Raw genomic sequence first — 20,174 nt, forward strand, 5'->3', positions numbered from 1 at the left:
CTGCAGGAGAAGCTAGGGGAAGAAGTAGCAGTACAGATATATTTTTTCATGATGATGATGATCGGATGCCGCACAGCTCCGGGTCTGACTAGACTGTTCTGCTGCTTGGGGACAGGGTTGCTTCCTGCCCGCCTAAATTAAGTGAATATTAGCTGCATTATTTTAATTTAAACAAAAAACACTGACTGTCTGTGTCTGAAAAACTTGGAGACTTCACACTGGCTCCTTGGGATCTGATTCTGGACTCTGGACTTTCGGGGAGCTGCTGCAGGCTGCAGCCAGCATGCAAGACGTGACTCATCAAGTGTGTGAAGTGCACACACAAGCGAGTCTGTATGTCAACATAAACACATACTGACTCAGCCCTCAGCTAAATTCTGAAAGGCTGGCAGGCTGGTATCGAAGTTGATGTCATCATGCATGTCACTGCACGTGATGACATCAGCAAAAAAAATAAAAAAGGCCGAAAAAATTCAAAAAAGCCAGGAAATTTAATAATTAAGGCAGCCACTTGGGAACTTGTGGCACCACACTATTTGGACCTCAAAACTGGTAAGTACTGAGGTACTTGGTATGGTTGAGAGGTATGTTGCAGGCCCTCCACTGGTGGAAGCAAGATCCCTGGCAACAGCAGATGCCCTTAGACGTGTGGAATTGGCCATATCTGTGGCCCAGTGGCAAAACTGCTTGTAGGTCCTGTCCTGTTGGTCAGTATCATTAACAGCCCTCACAAGGTCAGCCCAAAATGTGGCCCACTGTTCATGCTTGTGGTGACCCCTTAACAGCAGGATGTGATAGTTGAGTCTGAGGGCATCCAGTATAGCATCATTTTCTGCAGATGAAAATGGAGGATGTCTCCATCGGGACATCATTCCTGCAAGACAACAAGAGGGCAACATGTTACAGGACTACATACAAGGATGTCCAGTATGTACAGACCCTACACACCCATAATGTCCTGCACTATACACTGCCCCCTAACATGTCATACTCCACAGTTTGGTGACACACTACATGTGTGGCTATCACCAATATAGTAGCACTACTGGGTAATGTCCCTGTGTGCTGTGACAGATTCTGCTCTATGTCTCTACAGCCATCACTGCAGTGTACCGTGGTGTGTCCTCTATGGGTAAATCCACACTAATATGTGACACGGCCACTGTCAGACAACTACAAGTGTGCTATTCCAACAACTATATGGGGACAGTCCAGCCACACCAGTATGCCATGGTGACAGACTGCAATGCAAACCTGCTGTTGTATATGCTCCTGTAGGCATTCTGCCCTCAACTATGCAGATGTTTGCAGAATGTCACCATGTTTGCCTCGTAGCTGTGGTCCTTCTTGGACAAACTTGTGCATGTCTGACAAATGGTTGTCCACTGATTGATGTTTGCTGTCAGAAAACAGACACAGAATATGTCACCCATCAGACCTTTCAGACAACACTTATGCTACAGTAATGTCTGTTATTCTAATCATATTCTTACTTTGTATGGCCAATATGTATACTCTGTCACTGGTTTGTGCCTTTGTCCCCATTACATATGGCTTTGTCCTGATTTCTCACTGTAGGAGGTTGAGAAGTATGTTAGGCACAGCTCTCAGGTAGACAGGGACAGATGTCCATGAAACAGGTACTTTGCCAGAGTACATCAGGGGCATTCAGGGACACTTTTACAATGTTAGTACTATTTATGTATGACATTGACAGACTGAGAGGAGATGAATTACAGTACATCATATGATGTTACAGAGTGTATGCCCTTAGTTATTATCACTATATGTCTTACGGGTAATCCACTATCTTTACTACAACAGTCAACCATTGTAGGAGAGATTGACAGGGACAGAGCAGAGATGTGATTCAAAGCAGGGACAATTGAGAGGCATGCTTGTAGGTGCTGGACAGCACAGTATCACTGACATCTCATTATCATAGAGCTAATAAAAGCCTACTGTTTTAATCCTTATTCCCCATACCTACATCCTCCCATCTGCATCCCTTTTAATGTGGAAATGTAGTAAATATCTGGTAGAGTGATGTATTCCTATTATTGAAGCATTCCTCTGCAAATGCTTTGCACATACCCTGTCTGTGTGAGTAAAACCACATGCACTGTTCCCCATAACCAGTTGCTTGCCTTTTTTAGGTAATGCTCATTAACAGGTAATTGGCTGTGCACCAATCTGTGTCTCAGAATTGCTAACTACATCCAAAACAGCTGATTCTCACTATCATTATCCAATGACATGGCACCACAGTGCAATATATAAGGCCTTCATATAGGCCTTGGCCCCTTTATTAGTTGCTGAGATGGACATTACTGAGATGTGAAGACTACAGCATTGCAGAGGGTAGTACAAATACTGTTGACTGTAGACATGTATGAAGAATGTCTACAGTTTTGCCTCATATGTTTGGTCAGTGTCCCATGACAGTGTGGTCATCTGGCAGGTCACTGGCAAACATTGAGCATTGAGGTCAGAAGGAGATAAAGAGAAATGTGGGTGTCACACTTCATAACTATCAGAATATGCATGGTAATGCAGTAGCTGCTATTCTATCAACTTACTATCTTTGTAGAGGAAAACTGTAACATGTACCTATCTCTGGGCCTTTGCTCCCCTTTATGCATGGTTGTGTCCAGATCCCTTGTTATAGGGGGTTGGGAGGTATGGTCAGTCTGTAGCAGGTACCTTAACATACAGTCATGTGTGCTCCAGGCTGCAGCTGCAGCCTGGGACACAATGAGGGAGAGTTTGAAGACTTTGGAGGCCTGCAAGCTGTATGTGTAACCGTGGCAGCTGTGGCAGCCCTGTCATTACAGCAGAGCCAGGGTAAGGGTACCCATTACTGTCCAATCGAGGCATGTGCTTAAGGTACATCTGTTATGCAACAGTGCCAATAGCAGAGTAGTAGGCGAGATATAGTTAGGTTATATGAATATGTGCAGTGTGTCCCTAACTGCAGGCCTATGACTTAGAAAACTGGGAAGCAGATAATTCAGTAGCAGTAACCTATGGGGATTAAAATTGCATGAGTCAGTCATTACTTGCTGTGCTCACAACAATGTAATTGAAGTGCATCATACTGGATTCAAACCCAGGACTGTGTGTGGCAAAATGCTCTGTATATAAGGCATTTAGCAGACTGAGCAACTGAGTCAGTGCTGCAGTAGGTATATTTGCCAGATATATGTGCTGACATACAGGCTGTGACACACATTGTCTGCATCCTTCAGTATGTGCATGGCTTTCAAAGGCAGTTGTTCTGCAGCAGGGTCCCAGTTGAACATATGTACTCTGCCATTTGATGCCTTAACAGGTGTGTTTGAAGATGTTGCAGGTAAAAGGGAACATTTACCTGTTATCCCAGGTCTCATGTACTGCCATTATTATTTATTTGGCTGCCTGCTGGTATATTTCTGCATCAGAGTCCCAGGTACACTCCCATTTGTCACATTAGGTTTGATTTCACTCTGTCAGTCGCAATCAGTATGTATTGCTGGAAACACCTGCTTTAATTAAGAACTGTGTGTCCTAGTGGGTTAGTGCTGCAGTTGACAGGGGCCAGGGTATGATACTTGGCAGGGGTGATTATTTTGTACATATACCTAACTCTCTGAAAAACACATAAGATCATTAAGGCACATTAAAGCACTTTTAAGTGGGTTTGAGCGGGTTTGCTCGACATGCCACAACGTGGCACACCACTTTGCTCTGCACAAAACCGTGCTAAAAACTTAAATAGAAACAAAAAAGGGGTGATAGAACAGTAATGAAATGGGGGCAAGCAGGGGAAAAAACATAGTAAAAGGCAGGTAGCAATGTGCAGGACAGGTGTAGGAAAGGACCATAGCTTTCCATTTTTTGTAAAGCAACAGCTGTGCATTTTGACAGATTGTGTGGATAAATTTGGACTCTCCAACCTCAGAGAGAGAGAGGGGGGTGAGGAAAACATAAATGTGTTGTCAAGCCAATTGGACTAAATTAGTTGTGTCCATTGGACACGTGTGAGAAATGGAGAGCTATGTATGGAGCAATATTTTGTAGGACAGATGCCCATTTTTTTTTCTTTCTTTTTTTTTTTTTTTTTAATAAAGAGAGAGTGGAATGTTGGGGAAGGGATATAGGTATGTGTGGGGAGATAAGTGGGGTAGAAGAGGATGCAATTGCAGACAGAAAAGGCAGACAAAACAGCAGACATGGGAGGTGTGTGACACATGAGGGGGTAAAAACCTTTTATGGGGAAGTTGTTGTGGAAATTGAAGTACATGTGCCTCCAGACAGCAGCAGTATGACTGAGTACTCACCCATGGGCAGTCCACACTGCTCTTTCATGGCTCTGAAGGTAGCTGTGCTGGAAACTGGGTGCCAGTGCCAGCCGGCCCCAATAGGTTGTTGAGTCTGCCCTCAATCTGGCACAGGCTATGTTCATAGCTACTATGAATATTCTTGCACACCACATAAGGTAGTTGATCCTTGGTGACTACCGCCCCTCCACCACTACTCCCATGAGGGGGGGGAACACAACCATCCCCCATGGCAGTTCCACCCAAAGGTGGTGCAGGGCCAATGGAGGGGGCACCACCGGCTTGGGTCCCTGACATGCTGGGACATGGTGCCATGACCAGCTGAGGTCAGCCCTCCCACCAATCTTCCTCTATCCCTCTTCCACCCACAATCCCCCCCCAGCTTTTTTATACACCCATTCTACCAGGGCAACTCCCACTTGCATATTTCACTCATTCTACTTCTCCTCTCACCATGGATAGAAACTCTTTCACCACCCTTCCCTTTTTATCATTACTCCTTATTATCTCTTATCTTTTAACAAGTTATGAAACTCTAGCCCTAACAGGAGCATACCTCCCCAAGGGTCATACCTCTCTACACTCACAAAACCCCTCTAATCTCATCCCTCCCTCCCACTACCCCGTTAGCATCCTTAATTCCAAAAAAAACCATCCTACCCTCAGACACCCTAAAGCACCTTCAACTAAGGACACTCTCAAATTACTCATAAAGCTCCAAAAAATATTTGACTACTTAAAGAAATCCATCACAAAAGATGACGATATCCACCCCAACCCAGGCCCTAACTTTGCCCAAGGCCCTAACACCTTGAAAGCTGCTAGAAGCTCAGAGAGCTCCCTCCTAATCCTTCACCTGAATCTAAGAAGTATCAATAATAAGGTACACAACTTACATGCCTTGCTTGCAACCCACTCCCCCGACATCATGTGTCTATCAGAAACATGGCTCAAACCTACCACTAAGGATGAAGAAATCATCCCACCTGGGTATAACATTCTCAGGGCCGACCGAATTACTAGAAAGGGCGGGGGAACAGCTGTCATGTTTAAGAACTCCTTGAACATTATAATGCACCCGCTACAACCCCCAAAAATTCCTACCCTAGAACTGATTTCACTAAAGCTATGCCTAAACAACCAAAAAAGTATTAATCTTTTAGTTATTTACTTACCCCCAGGCAAAAATGTTGAATACCTTGAACAAATGCTCAGTTGGTTAGCTGCCACCTATCCCCAAGAAACTATAATACTAGGAGACGTTAATATTGACTGGTCCCTCTACTCCAAAAACTCAAATCCTCTCCCCATTAACTTACATGGTTTCTCCCAAAACATTCTATCTCCCACTAGAATTGGAAATGCTCAACAAAAGGAGAGCACGATTGACTGGATTCTTACTAATAAGACTCCAAACAACTATACTGCAGGGACCCTACCAAACGACCTTAGTGACCACCTAATTACCTTTCTCATAAAACACAAATGCCCGACCTCAAACCATCCCCTAACCAGACTAGTTAGGAATAGTAAGAATTTTGTTCCAGACAATTTTCTTGCTGACCTCAAAACATGTAATTGGTCCATCCTTAAAACTCTCCCCTTAGATGAGAGTGTGTCATACTTTAATGACATCTTCCTCAAGATACTTGACTCTCATGCTCCAATGAGACTTACTAGAACTAAGGAACGTATAGCACCTTGGTTAACAAAAGAAACCAAACACAAAATCAAACTCCGTGATCAGGCCTGGCATAAATGGAGATCTACCAAAACCCACCTTGACCGCATCAAGTTTCTACAGCTTCGAAACTCAACCAAATCAGCCGTTAAGACTGACAAAAAGCAATATTTCGGCCACCTCCAAGACAAACACCAACATAATCCTAAAAAATTCTGGGCTGGGTTCAGTCACCTCCTTCATCCAGGAAAATCCACCACCCCCATCCCTGAAAAACTTTTGGGCAAAGATCCAGGACAAATAGCCAACACTTTCAATTTATTTTTCACTGAGACCATCCAGTCCCTCGCCAATCAGCTTACCACTTCTCCCTCGGCCACAACCTTAACTAAAGACCCAACTCAACCCTCCTTTAACCTACAACCCACATCTACCTCCTATATTAGATCCCTTCTGAAAAAACTTAAACCAACCACCTTAGCGGCTGACTTACTCCCACCCAATTACTTGCAATTGGCATCTGACGCCCATGCCTACCCTGTTTCAATATTGATCAACCGGTCCATTTCTGAAGCTTCTATTCCTTCAATCTGGAAAATCTCCTATATTATCCCTCTGCATAAAGGTGGGTCCTCTACAGACACATCTAACTACAGACCAATAGCTATACTATCTCTGCTAGCCAAGATCTTGGAACGCTGCATTCACAAACAACTCATTTCCCATCTTTCTCGTAACAACCTTCTCTCCAACACCCAGCATGGCTTTCGCCCCCATCATAGTACAACCTCTGCCCTTCTCTCCTTTGTTGACTCAGTCAACCAAAACCGCAACAATAAACTTATAACCTCTGCGCTATTTCTAGATTTATCAAAAGCTTTCGACATGGTCAATCACAAGCAGTTGATTCACACGCTGGAAAACTTTCAACTTAGCAAACCAACCATAAACTGGTTTAATGACTACCTCTCTTGTAGACAACAGGCAGTCCAGTGGCAAAATACCCTATCAGACCTACTCCCAACTAACATTGGCGTTCCCCAAGGATCTATCCTTGGTCCCCTCCTCTTTTCCCTATTTATAAATGGTCTACACTCGATCATTCCCAAAGCCACCTGCATTCAATATGCAGACGATTCCACCCTAATCTGCTCGGATGTTTCCCTTCCGAAACTACAAATTGCTACCCAAAATTGCTTCTCCATAGTTGAACAGTGGTTCTCAGAACTAAAGCTTTTACTTAACCCAACCAAAACCAAATTACTTCTAATTTTCCCCACATCAAATCCCTCCCAAGGAAAAGAACCACCTAGTACCAACAGCCCAACCTTCCACGTATCCTCCTACAATGGGACCATAATCGAACCTGTCTCCCACACTAAACTATTAGGGGTGACCATTGATAATAAGCTTAAATTTGATACTCATGTTAGTCTGACCATCAAGTCAGTTAACAAGAAACTTAACATACAGTCATGTGTGCTCCAGGCTGCAGCTGCAGCCTGGGACACAATGAGGGAGAGTTTGAAGACTTTGGAGGCCTGCAAGCTGTATGTGTAACCGTGGCAGCTGTGGCAGCCCTGTCATTACAGCAGAGCCAGGGTAAGGGTACCCATTACTGTCCAATCGAGGCATGTGCTTAAGATACATCTGTTATGCAACAGTGCCAATAGCAGAGTAGTAGGCGAGATATAGTTAGGTTATATGAATATGTGCAGTGTGTCCCTAACTGCAGGCCTGTGACTTAGAAAACTGGGAAGCAGATAATTCAGTAGCAGTAACCTATGGGGATTAAAATTGCATGAGTCAGTCATTACTTGCTGTGCTCACAACAATGTAATTGAAGTGCATCATACTGGATTCAAACCCAGGACTGTGTGTGGCAAAATGCTCTGTATATAAGGCATTTAGCAGACTGAGCAACTGAGTCAGTGCTGCAGTAGGTATATTTGCCAGATATATGTGCTGACATACAGGCTGTGACACACATTGTCTGCATCCTTCAGTATGTGCATGGCTTTCAAAGGCAGTTGTTCTGCAGCAGGGTCCCAGTTGAACATATGTACTCTGCCATTTGATGCCTTAACAGGTGTGTTTGAAGATGTTGCAGGTAAAAGGGAACATTTACCTGTTATCCCAGGTCTCATGTACTGCCATTATTATTTATTTGGCTGCCTGCTGGTATATTTCTGCATCAGAGTCCCAGGTACACTCCCATTTGTCACATTAGGTTTGATTTCACTCTGTCAGTCGCAATCAGTATGTATTGCTGGAAACACCTGCTTTAATTAAGAACTGTGTGTCCTAGTGGGTTAGTGCTGCAGTTGACAGGGGCCAGGGTATGAGACTTGGCAGGGGTGATTATTTTGTACATATACCTAACTCTCTGAAAAACACATAAGATCATTAAGGCACATTAAAGCACTTTTAAGTGGGTTTGAGCGGGTTTGCTCGACATGCCACAACGTGGCACACCACTTTGCTCTGCACAAAACCGTGCTAAAAACTTAAATAGAAACAAAAAAGGGGTGATAGAACAGTAATGAAATGGGGGCAAGCAGGGGAAAAAACATAGTAAAAGGCAGGTAGCAATGTGCAAGACGGGTGTAGGAAAGGACCATAGCTTTCCATTTTTTGTAAAGCAACAGCTGTGCATTTTGACAGATTTTGTGGATAAATTTGGACTCTCCAACCTCAGAGAGAGGGGGGTGAGGAAAGCATAAATGTGTTGTCAAGCCAATTGGACTAAATTAGTTGTGTCCAGTGGACACGTGTGTGAAATGGAGAGCTATGTATGGAGCAATATTTTGTAGGACAGATGCCCATTTTTTTTTTTTTTTTTAATAAAGAGAGAGTGGAATGTTGGGGAAGGGATATAGGTATGTGTGGGGAGGTAAGTGGGGTAGAAGAGGATGCAATTGCAGACAGAAATGGCAGACAAGACAGCAGACATGGGAGGTGTGTGACACATGAGGGGGTAAAAACCTTTTATGGGGAAGTTGTTGTGGAATCTGAAGTACATGTGCCTCCAGACAGCAGCAGTATGACTGAGTACTCACCCATGGGCAGTCCACACTGCTCTTTCATGGCTCTGAAGGTAGCTGTGCTGGAAACTGGGTGCCAGTGCCAGCCGGCCCCAATAGGTTGTTGAGTCTGCCCTCAATCTGGCACAGGCTATGTTCATAGCTACTATGAATATTCTTGCACACCATGTAAGGTAGTTGATCCTTGGTGACTACCGCCCCTCCGCCACTACTCCCATGAGGGGGGGAACACAACCATCCCCCATGGCAGTTCCACCCAAAGGTGGTGCAGGGCCAATGGAGGGGGCACCACCGGCTTGGGTCCCTGACATGCTGGGACATGGTGCCATGACCAGCTGAGGTAGGGTAAGTGGATCAGCATGAACCAGCAAACCCTGACGTGCTGTGGTTATGGAGGGGAAGCAATACATTTAGGTTAGTTATGAACAAAACCATTGTTAGTAATAACAGCATACCAGAACATTGGAAATAACCCCATTATGTTTCAATGCATATTATGTGAAACACAACCATGAACAAGAGAACAGTCAGAATATTAATGGCATGCCAGTAACAGTTATGGCATATGGCTTACAGAATAGGTAATTCAACAAGATATGTTAATATGCATCCATTGTAATATATAACAATAATAAAACACATGCCCCAAAACAAAGTTTATGGAACAACATATGTTAATAGTAAACGAAAACCAATGCATAACAATAATAAATATTTGAAGATAAGGGGTAGGGAGTGAGTGAAATGCAGTCCATTAATACAATTATAGACTATATAGTTGACAGCACTACTGCTATCTACTCTACAGGTATGCCCTTTATACTTCTCAAGCTATCTGCATGGGGCATTATGGGCCAAGCAGTAACAACTCCAGGTACACAACTACACAGCACACTTGCACATCAGCTGTACCTATATAACTACCAAGGTGTACTGTGGGCTGATGTAGTGTTACTTTGCTATTTACATAATCTTGTTGATGATACATCTGTGACAGAGGGATTATGCAACAGTACAGAGAGTAAACAACTATCATGCCTTGCTTGGCAGAAATGGGGATAGACCCTAACAGCAGTGACTGCAGAGGACATCTATATCAAATGTATTAATTGACTGCAGCAACCATTAACACACACTCCAGGCATGCAGCCATAACAAAGCTTACACATTTTATATTTTTTTTCTTTTATTATTATTATTACACTTATTTCCTGTATTTTATGCTGTATTTTCACATTCCCTATAATGATTGTAACAGTCTGTGACATGTAAACACACAATAATGTACTCATAATATGGGATACCTCACCCATTTTCCTGTAGTTTCTGTGGAGACAATATCTGTAAACATTATATGACTGATACTGTAATATTTAGATCTACATAGCACTGGATTTGAACCCTGGTCTGTGTGTGGCAAAATCATACTTCAAGCATAGCATTTAGCAAACTGCACTACTTAGGCACTGCTGACAACTTATTGACTGATATTTGCCCAGAGCTCACCTGACACCAAAATATGATATGCTAATAGTAGTACAGTTTTATACTTGACTACAGTGACAGCTGAACATGCATGCATGACATTCAAGCATAACAGAGATACTAGGCAAAGTATACATTACTACATAGAATGCAGGTGTACACAATACATTGTTAGTGTGTTGAAATATCTGTGAAGTCAACAAACAACATCCAATTATGCATTATTATTTGCAGTCTACAACTAGTACACTGTTATACCTGACTGTAGCACCATACCTCACAGCCTGAATGCTTGTAGCTGACATGCAGTGGTGAAAATGAGACAATCCTGCTGTACACAATTTACCTTGGTGTTATTGGTATTGGTCCATGTGTCATTACAGACCAGTTGTTATAAGTCAATTCTTACAAAACAACTCTGAACCTACACTTATTGCACAACAGCCTTTATTAGATATGCCTTCATGCAGGTACTGATATTATTTCGTGTTTTTATTGCAGAACAGTTCTAATAATTTGATTTCTTGCAAAACAGACCTATAGTACAACAGACTTTATTAGATATACCTTCATGAAGGTACTGATATTATTTCATGTTTTTATTGCAGAACAGTTTTAATAATTGATTTCTTGCAAAACAGCCCTACTTCCACAGTCATTGCACAACAGACTTTATTACAGAAACCTTCAATCAGTTACTGGTATATTTTCATGTTTTTATTGCACAACAGTTGTCCGTATACAGGTGTTGCAACACAGCTCTAATTCCACAGCTATTGCACTACAAACTTTATTGCATATACTTTATTATGGTTACTGTTTTAGTCTTCCCTGCTTATGGCACTACAGTTGGTAGTATGCACTTCTTGCAGTACAGGTGTCCACATTCATTGCAATACAATCTTTACTGTATATACCTAATCACAGTTAATGCCTTACTCTTTCTTGCTTATTTGACTATAGATCACACTCATGGGGCAACCTGGCCAAGTACCCATCATCCACCTTGAGGTTGCGAGCCCTCTCTTCTGCAGCTGTTGAGAGAGAAGCACACCATTATGCATACCAGTTTAGCAGACATTCAAGATTATATATTGGTAAAACACAGGAAATAGTACTTACATACATGTGAGGCATTCCCATCCTGGAATTCTTGGACCCAGGTGTCCATCTTTTCAGGTTATCATGGTACTAGTTGTCATCCCCCCACATAATTGCTTCTTTGCCTTATGGTGAGTTTGTTTGAGTAAACTTTGTAATAATAATAGGGACTTTACTAAGGAAGTGAAATATACATTAAATATGTTTAGTCACAGAGGGTTGGACACCATGAGTTAATGAATGCTTTAGACAGAGCAATTAATAAAATAAATAATGGTAGAGACATAGTTTATAAAAAGTCTTTTAAAGAAATGATCAATGATGAGAATGACTTTTTCCCTTCTTTTTTGAGTATAGTTGGAGATTTCAGGATTTTAGTGATTATACTGATAGTAAAGGGGGCATTTATTTTGTTACTATTTTTAATATGCTTAGTAGTAGAATTAAAGACATTTTGGATTATGTTGGGCTGATGTTGTTTAAAGACAGTATATTGACCAAAATTATTCAAAAGAAGCCTTTGGTGTCATATAAGAAGGAACGTAGCATAGGTGATTTGGTTGTACATAAAAAGTTTAGACCACCAGATGTTAAAAATAATAGGCTAGTCCTTCTTAAGAAAGGCTCTTTTCCATGTGGTACTTGTTCTATTTGTTCTCATGTTGTTAATACCTTTTCAAAAATTAATGGACTTAGTTGTTGCCCTAATCAAAGTTATTCTTGCAATACTGCTAGTGTTATTTATATCCTTAAATGTCCATATGATTAGTTTTATGTGTGGAAGAGTCAATGAATGTTTATGGTGAGGTTTCAGGAGCACATTAGGGACATAAAAAATAAATGTTGTGACAGTCCTTTAGCTCTCCACTTTAAACATTATTATTGTAGTAATTTTGGACTTCTTAAAGGTTATGTTTTAAAAAATATTGATGTATGTTTGGGGAAATTGATTTCTTTGAAATATAAATTGGTATATAAAGAAGCAGTGTTTATATTAAAGTATGATACATTAGCCCCTAATGGGTTAAACACAGATTTTAATTGTAAGTATTTAATTAATTGATTTTCTTATTATGTTAATTGTTTTAGTTTGTAATGTATTTAATATGTTTTTCTGACTTTGTATGTACTCCTTGAAGGCATTTGCTGAGGCACTAGAGGTGAATAAACCTCTCCTTTATCTGTAACTGTATTTGTGGTTAGTGTTTTTCACTGTTCCAGTGGTTTTGCTGTGGATCATGGGAAAACAGACCAGAGTACAAAGAACTGTTAAGGCAACTTAGGTTAAATGCTACAAAAACCTTGGGATTAAACAAAAGACATTTTAATTGCTCCAGTACTAAACCTTAGAACAGCCACATTCTAAGAGTATGTTTTTCATGTTTTAAATTTTTACTTGTTTTCAGGATCTGGAGAAAATATTTTGGTTACAGTTTGGTAGCTGATTTTAACTAGTTTTCATTGGCAAGATTATTAACCTAAGAGACTATTGGGAACAGATTTGTTTTTTTAAGATATAGAACTGCATTTCATTGCTTCCATGGGAGAGCAAATAATTTTCTTGCTTTACATTTTAATTAGTACAATGTTTATTTGTACATGTGATTTAAAAATTAGATTTTTAAAAAGATATAAAATTGAGTGTTCCATTATAAATTATTTATTATATTTGAAATAGTATTTTTTATTACTTGTTAACAAGTTTTGTCATTTTTTTGTTTGGTTTGCATCTCTTTCAAAGCATGGATTCATCAGGTGTATTAACTAGATAAAAAGAAGTGATGAAATGTAATACAAATTCTGTAATGATGTTGAAACTTCTGAAAAATAAGAAAAATATGGAAATGCTGCCTTGTGCTTCTTCTTCTTTTGTTGATCAAATGCCAAGCAGATATCTGCATCTTCCTAACTGAACATTAAATGTAAACAATCTGAAGCTTAATTCACCATTCTTTATCTGGCAAAATCTCTAATAGTCTCTATTGATATCTCTCCAGCATTTTACTTACTCTAGATTTTAGACATCAACAAAGTAGATTAAGTAGTTAATTTGTGGTTTAACCTTATGCCCATTAACAACTGAGCTGGCCATAATCTATGTTCCTGCAATATAGGGATCACCTGTACCAAAACTATGAGAAAACATTCTTCACTGTTTCTCAAGACTTTGATACATTAATCACACATGCATTTGTTGGGGTTGTCAGACTGATTATTTCATTGAACTTGGAATAGTGATGGACAGATATGAGGTTTGTAGCATCTTTGAAATAGACCACATCATAAACACTCTATCATGAAGATGAAGATATTCTTCACTACCAGGATGATTACTGAATAAATTAGTCAAGATATACTATTTTTGTTAATTGTAATTGATTTGGTTTGTGTTACAGACGGCACAACTTTGCAATAGGGGGTCTGAGTCAACATTTTGACAATGCATTATTTCTCTTTAACGTACCAAGGTATACTGTGTTATTTGGAGATACAATTTCTAAATCATGTGAATAAAGTATCTTCTCATTTTACTGGTAACTATTTATCTTGTTAGCTTTGAACGTTAATCCCTGGCACAAATTATTGCCAGTGTAATAACACCAATATAACAGTATAATAAATGTCTACCATGGGATGATCACATTTGTGAAGAAAAATAAATGTGTCTGTATCACCCCAGTGTTGGACTGCAGTAAAGTAAGTTTGTGTGTGTGGTACACATTGACTGGATTGGTGCTGGAAAGAAAACTCACTAAGCTTAATGGGCTTCTCAGCAATATGGAACCTCCATCAGTATGTTGGACGAAGTACTGCAGGCAGCAGCTGATCAAACACCAGACTGCTTGCAGAACAAGGATCCATATAGCAGTGGATCTGTATACCTGGTTAAAGGTATCAAGGGTATATTATGGGATTACTCATATGTGTGGTTTTGTATAATGTGAGACCTCCATCAAACCCCTGTGGGGATGTCTCTCAGTTTCATTTTTTTCAAAAATATCTTTAATTTCCTGGTTGGATAGTGGTTAACACATCCATTCATCACCATGGACGAGGTGAATGCATGTATAACATCTGTTCTACCCTACAGGTAGAGTTCTTGTGTAGTCCAGATTCATGGCAAAGCATATCTATCTGTCTGCCTGCCAGGAATACCTGTTCTGTTATAAATGCCAAGCTGCTGTGCCAGACCACATTGGTCCAACTCAGCAGCTCAGCTGAATCCTCAGATATATTTTGGCTATGCTCATCATAGGTAATGAGATTTATTCACATAGACTGTTATACATTTTCTCTTTAAGTTTTCCTAGCATAGCAGGAATTCTTTTCAATTAAGTTTGTCAAAGTAGAGAAATGCTAAATGTTTTTCCCTTTAACACCATCAAACAATGTTGCCAGATGACACGGAATCAGGAAGTAATCAGTCAGCTGCTCAGCAAATAGTAAATGCAGACACAAGTTTATTGGACTTAATAAGCATATGACTAAACTTCTGCTATTAAGTGAGAACCTGGCAAAATTTCAAGTCCCCATAAACTCTGAGAACACTGCTGCCAATGCAGAACTGTTCACAGAAACCCTGTACAAGCATGTTAATAGCTGCATAGAGGCAACTATACCCACCAGGGAAGAAGTACAGAACTAACTCAAAAAACAAGCCACCCTCGTGGAATCACAAAATCAATAGGTTGTATAACAGGAGGAAGAAGATTGTGGCAAAAGTTAGGAGGTGCAGCACCCATCAGGATAAAAGCAGTCTCATCAAACTAAACAAACAACTCAGAGGACAAATAAAGTCTACCAAAGCCAAATGTAAGGTAAATTTGGCCTCCCAGAGCAAGGACAACCACAAGGCATTCTTTAGCTATGTCTGCACCCTCAAAGGAAATACACAATTGTGTGCAGAACTCAGTGTAAATGGAACCACCTATACTGAGCCAGAAGTTATAGCAAATGTCTTTGCTGATAAATTCAGCTCCAACTTTACTCCTCTCTCCCCCTCAACCTTCCCTCAGGAAATATCATCAAATATAACTCCCCCTACTATCACTAGTGAACAGGTCGTTAATGCTCTCTCCAAGGCCAAGAACACTGCATCCATGAGCCAAGACAATATCCCAGGATGCCTTCTAAATAGCATGAAACATGAACTCTCAGGTCCTCTGGAATTACTGTTTAACTGTAACCTCCAAACAGGCTTCATGCCTCATGAATAGAGAAAGGCAACAGTCATCCCTCTGCACAAAGGTGAGCCATCTACAGACCCTGGAAACTATAGACCCTTAAGTCTCACTAGTCTTATATGTAAAGCCATGGAAAGAATTATCATGGAAATGATCAACAGAGATATAGAAAACCTACAGACACTGGACCTAACCCAGTTTGGTTTCATCAAGGGCAGATCATGCCTACTCAACCTAGTGGATTTTTTGAGAAGGTCACCAAAGCAATGGATGAGGGCAAAATCATTCACACTGCCTACCTTGACCTTGTCAATGCATTTGACATGATACCTCTCTCAGGCATTGTTGACAAACTCAAGAGGTTAGGTACAAACCCATATGTCACCTGGTGGATAGCCAACTGGCTTACTGACATGACCCAGGAAGTTAGAATTGGAGACTCCACCTCCACAAAGAGGCCAGTTACAAGTGGAGTTCCACAGGAATCAGTCCTTGGACCGCTCCTTTTTGGCATTTACTTCTCAGGAGTCAAGACTAATGTCAGTGTTCTCTGGCTGATTAAATTTTCAGATTATTGCAAATTAGGAGCTGTCATTAAATCTCACACTGACACAAATGCTCTCCAGGAGGGGCTGACACAGACAAACAACTGGTGTCAGAGCCATGGACTAAAACTAAATGCCAAGAAATGCATAATGGTATTCTTTGGGAAGTCATCCATCCCTGGTAACTATCATATCGACAACACACCCCTTAGAGTTGACCCAGTAGTAAAGGACTTAGGGACACACATAGATAGTAATCTAGCTTTTGACCATCGCATGTCTACAGTGGTGATGAAATCATTCTATGTTATGCAACTTATAAATAAAGGTATGGCATCTAAGTCCAAGGAAGTCTTTGTTCCACTGTACTTGGCATTCATCAGACATATCATTGAGTAAAATATCCCCTTTGGTATGTACCTAACAAGGCATATCCAACAACTGGAACATCCACAGTGGTTCCTCACTAAAAGAATATAGGGTACAAGTAAAATACCCTATGCAAATTGCCTCAAGGCCCTAACCCTGTATTCTGTCTCTTACAGGCTTTTGAGGAGAGATCTATGCTTGGCATACAGGGCATTGTCAGACCCCACTCTGATGGACCTCCTGCATATCCACAAAACAAACAGTACCAGAATTACCCATTATAAAGACTTAAACCTTGCCTGTGATATAAATAGGACCTGCTGGAGAGATAGGTATGTATCGCAGAGACTACCCCATCTATGGAACAGGCTCCCCATCCATGTGAAGCAGAGTTCCTCCCTAACCCAATTCAAGTGCAACTTGAACAATTGGATGGGAAACCGGAAAATCATCCCTGATTTGGCACATATGTCTCTAATGGACACAGGTAACCTGTAAATGGTTTGTCTCCCAGGCCCATGCTTACACTTATCAAGGGCATCAGAACTTGTCAGAGATTTGGGATGCATGGTTAGGCTTGAAAAGGCCTTTGTGATCATTAGCCTAGTAAACACTTATGAACCTATGAAGGTCTAATGAAATAAGTAAAGTAGATCTACGTATTTTAAATTCAGACGGTATAATTTACATGATGAGAACATAATTACAGGAAAAAGAAGTGGTAAAAGACCATTGCACTTGGATCTTTACTAACATCCACTGCTATCCCGGTAGATCCTTGTAAAATGATATTCTGAGTGTACATTGCAAGGTTTGCATTCTGTTTGCTCCATAAATTGTTTGTCTTAGATATTTTTAATGAAGTTTCTCATATCCATACAATATAGATAAAAGTTCATATTCAATTTAAACGTGTTTTGGGGTATCTCTAAATGATCTTGAACCATAGGCAAGTTTTTTAATTATTGTGAAGGCCTGCAGCTCATGTATCAGTCTGTCTGATATCTATTTGCAACACAGTTTCCTCACATTTTTTGTTTTTATACATTGGTGCATCTGTAACTAATTTCTTAAGCATTTTTGAAACCCTCTTCTGTTTCACTGCTGCATCACCATTCTCCTTCTTGCCCTGGCAGTTACCTTAATGGTATAGTTATCACACATACTTTACAAGATACTATATCAGTTATAGAAACCTCAGAAATACCTGTTTGCCTTCTTACATTTGCACAATTGTCAAGCTTCTGGAAACCAACAATAACTCTACAAGGTGTACATGGTTGAAACAGAGAGAAAATAACACCTTAAATTCAATGAGAAGCAAGACTGAGGCCAAAAATTCAAAATGTATTGTAACAAATCAATCACTGATTTAGCGCTTTCAGCCTAAAAATGTCTTCATCAGAAATTTGCACAATTGTATTTACTATTTTTATCAGGCTTCAACCCATAACAGTTTTATGACCCTTGTATTTCAGATGTTTCACCCTTATTTTAAACTTGGTTTTGTGTAACTTAAAATTATGCTCCTCTAATCTATTCAGAAGCTGCATCAGTCTCCAGTCATGATTTTATTTTCTCTGACCATGCACTACTAGAGAAAATTGTGTTTATGGCACCATCCAAGCCTTCAAATACTTGTGTAGCCACTCTTAAGAATATCTAATGTGATGAAATGCTAAATGGATATTTAGTGAATCTGTGCCTTCATGATAGTATATCTGATATTCACAATTTGGAGCTTGTATTATCTTTTTTTTACTTAATGCATATCATAATTTCTTTCCAAAAGGGAGAAAAACAGTTAAAATTGTTAAGATCAATTCTTCATTTGTAAACAATAGGTAATTTTCCCATTTAATGACTTTATATTGTGCAGAAAAATGTAAATATGAACCCGGTCTTTCTTTACAACAACAAGCATACTATGACCCCCCCCCATGCTTTTGTCTATAACTGCTTCAAATGGCCATTTAATTCCTAGCAAATACAACTTAAAAAAACAAAAAATAAAATAATAAAATATCACCAAGAGCACCAATCCAAGAATAAACAAATTTAATAAAACACTTAGTGCCTCGGCTTACATAGCCTTCCAAGAGTAAAAATACTACAAAATACTGTTTGCTTATATACAGCATATTACACAAAATAATTAATCAATTAAGCATACAATTCAAATCACATACTTCCAATTACATTCTTTGCTGAGTCCCTGAGGCTCCAAAGTACCATTTAATTCCTACCGTATTTTGTTCTCAAAAGCTGTTGGTACTTTCCTAGGAAAATGTATTATTACAATAACACCAGGTATTATTTGGATACACCTACAAATAAATTAGCAAAGCTATGTAAAATATCAGTGCTATGACTCTGATCAATATTTGAGCTGCCTCAGTGGTGTTATGACTGATTCATTACTTGTGCTTCCTTTGCTTCTACACCATAAATTTACATCACCATTCCAAAGTTCTCAAATGTCAAACGACCGAAAGTAGTAGGGAATTTATTTATTTATTTTAAGTCTGACAATTTGAAAAATAATTTTGTATTTTGTTTTAACTTATGTCAGCAATGTGGAGCCACCTAGTCAGAAAGTGTTCATAATGAGTACACAGGTCTCTGATTAATATTTAAGGCTTCAGTCCTTTCAAGGTATATTCAGACAAAATATTGCACTTTGCACCTGTATCTAGCTCATATTCAATATTCTTTTCTCTAGTTGGTGGCAATTATTGCCAACAGCTTGATTGGCAATCTTGGCTGAGGGTTTCAATTGCCTCAGAAGCTATCAGATTTCAGTTCATCATATATACTTGCAAGCTGCTTGTGTTTATTTTTGCTACTAAAACCAGGCATGCAATTTTGGATAATTTTTTTATCCCATTTATACATTTTAATAAACTATTTTCCTAGCACATTCTGTAAAACTGATTCATTACAAGATGTGTTTTTCCTGTTGTACTTATATCTGCTGCATAAACTTGATTAGGATTGCATACAGTTTTCTCTGGACTTTATGTTGCATTGCAGTGTGGCTGTCTTTTTCATATACCTTGCAACTGCATACATCTGGACTTCTCTTTCTTTTCCTTCCTTCTTTTTCTGTGGCTTTTCACATTTTGACTCACACACACATCCTTTTACTCAGTTAATTATTTTAACTGTGTTCTTTCAGTTATGCAGTAATACTTTGACTTGTTCAGATGGCTTCCACATCTTTTCCTAATGTCAGATTTATTTATTTTAATAGACTGCCCTTTTTTCATTGTTTCTTGCACCAAAAGCTGTTCTCACACAGATGAGCCATCCAGTAAAAGCTACAAGAAGACTCAGTGAAGCCTTGCTCATGTGTGTTAACCCTAATCATGCACCTGTCTCTAATGAAATCTGTACACATTACATTACTAAAACCTCTTGCCCTAACAGTACCACTTCACAAGGGA

Source organism: Protopterus annectens, chromosome 2.part0 (genome assembly GCF_019279795.1).
Source record: "Protopterus annectens isolate FY-2018-M chromosome 2.part0, PAN1.0, whole genome shotgun sequence".
NCBI lineage: Eukaryota > Metazoa > Chordata > Ceratodontiformes > Protopteridae > Protopterus > Protopterus annectens.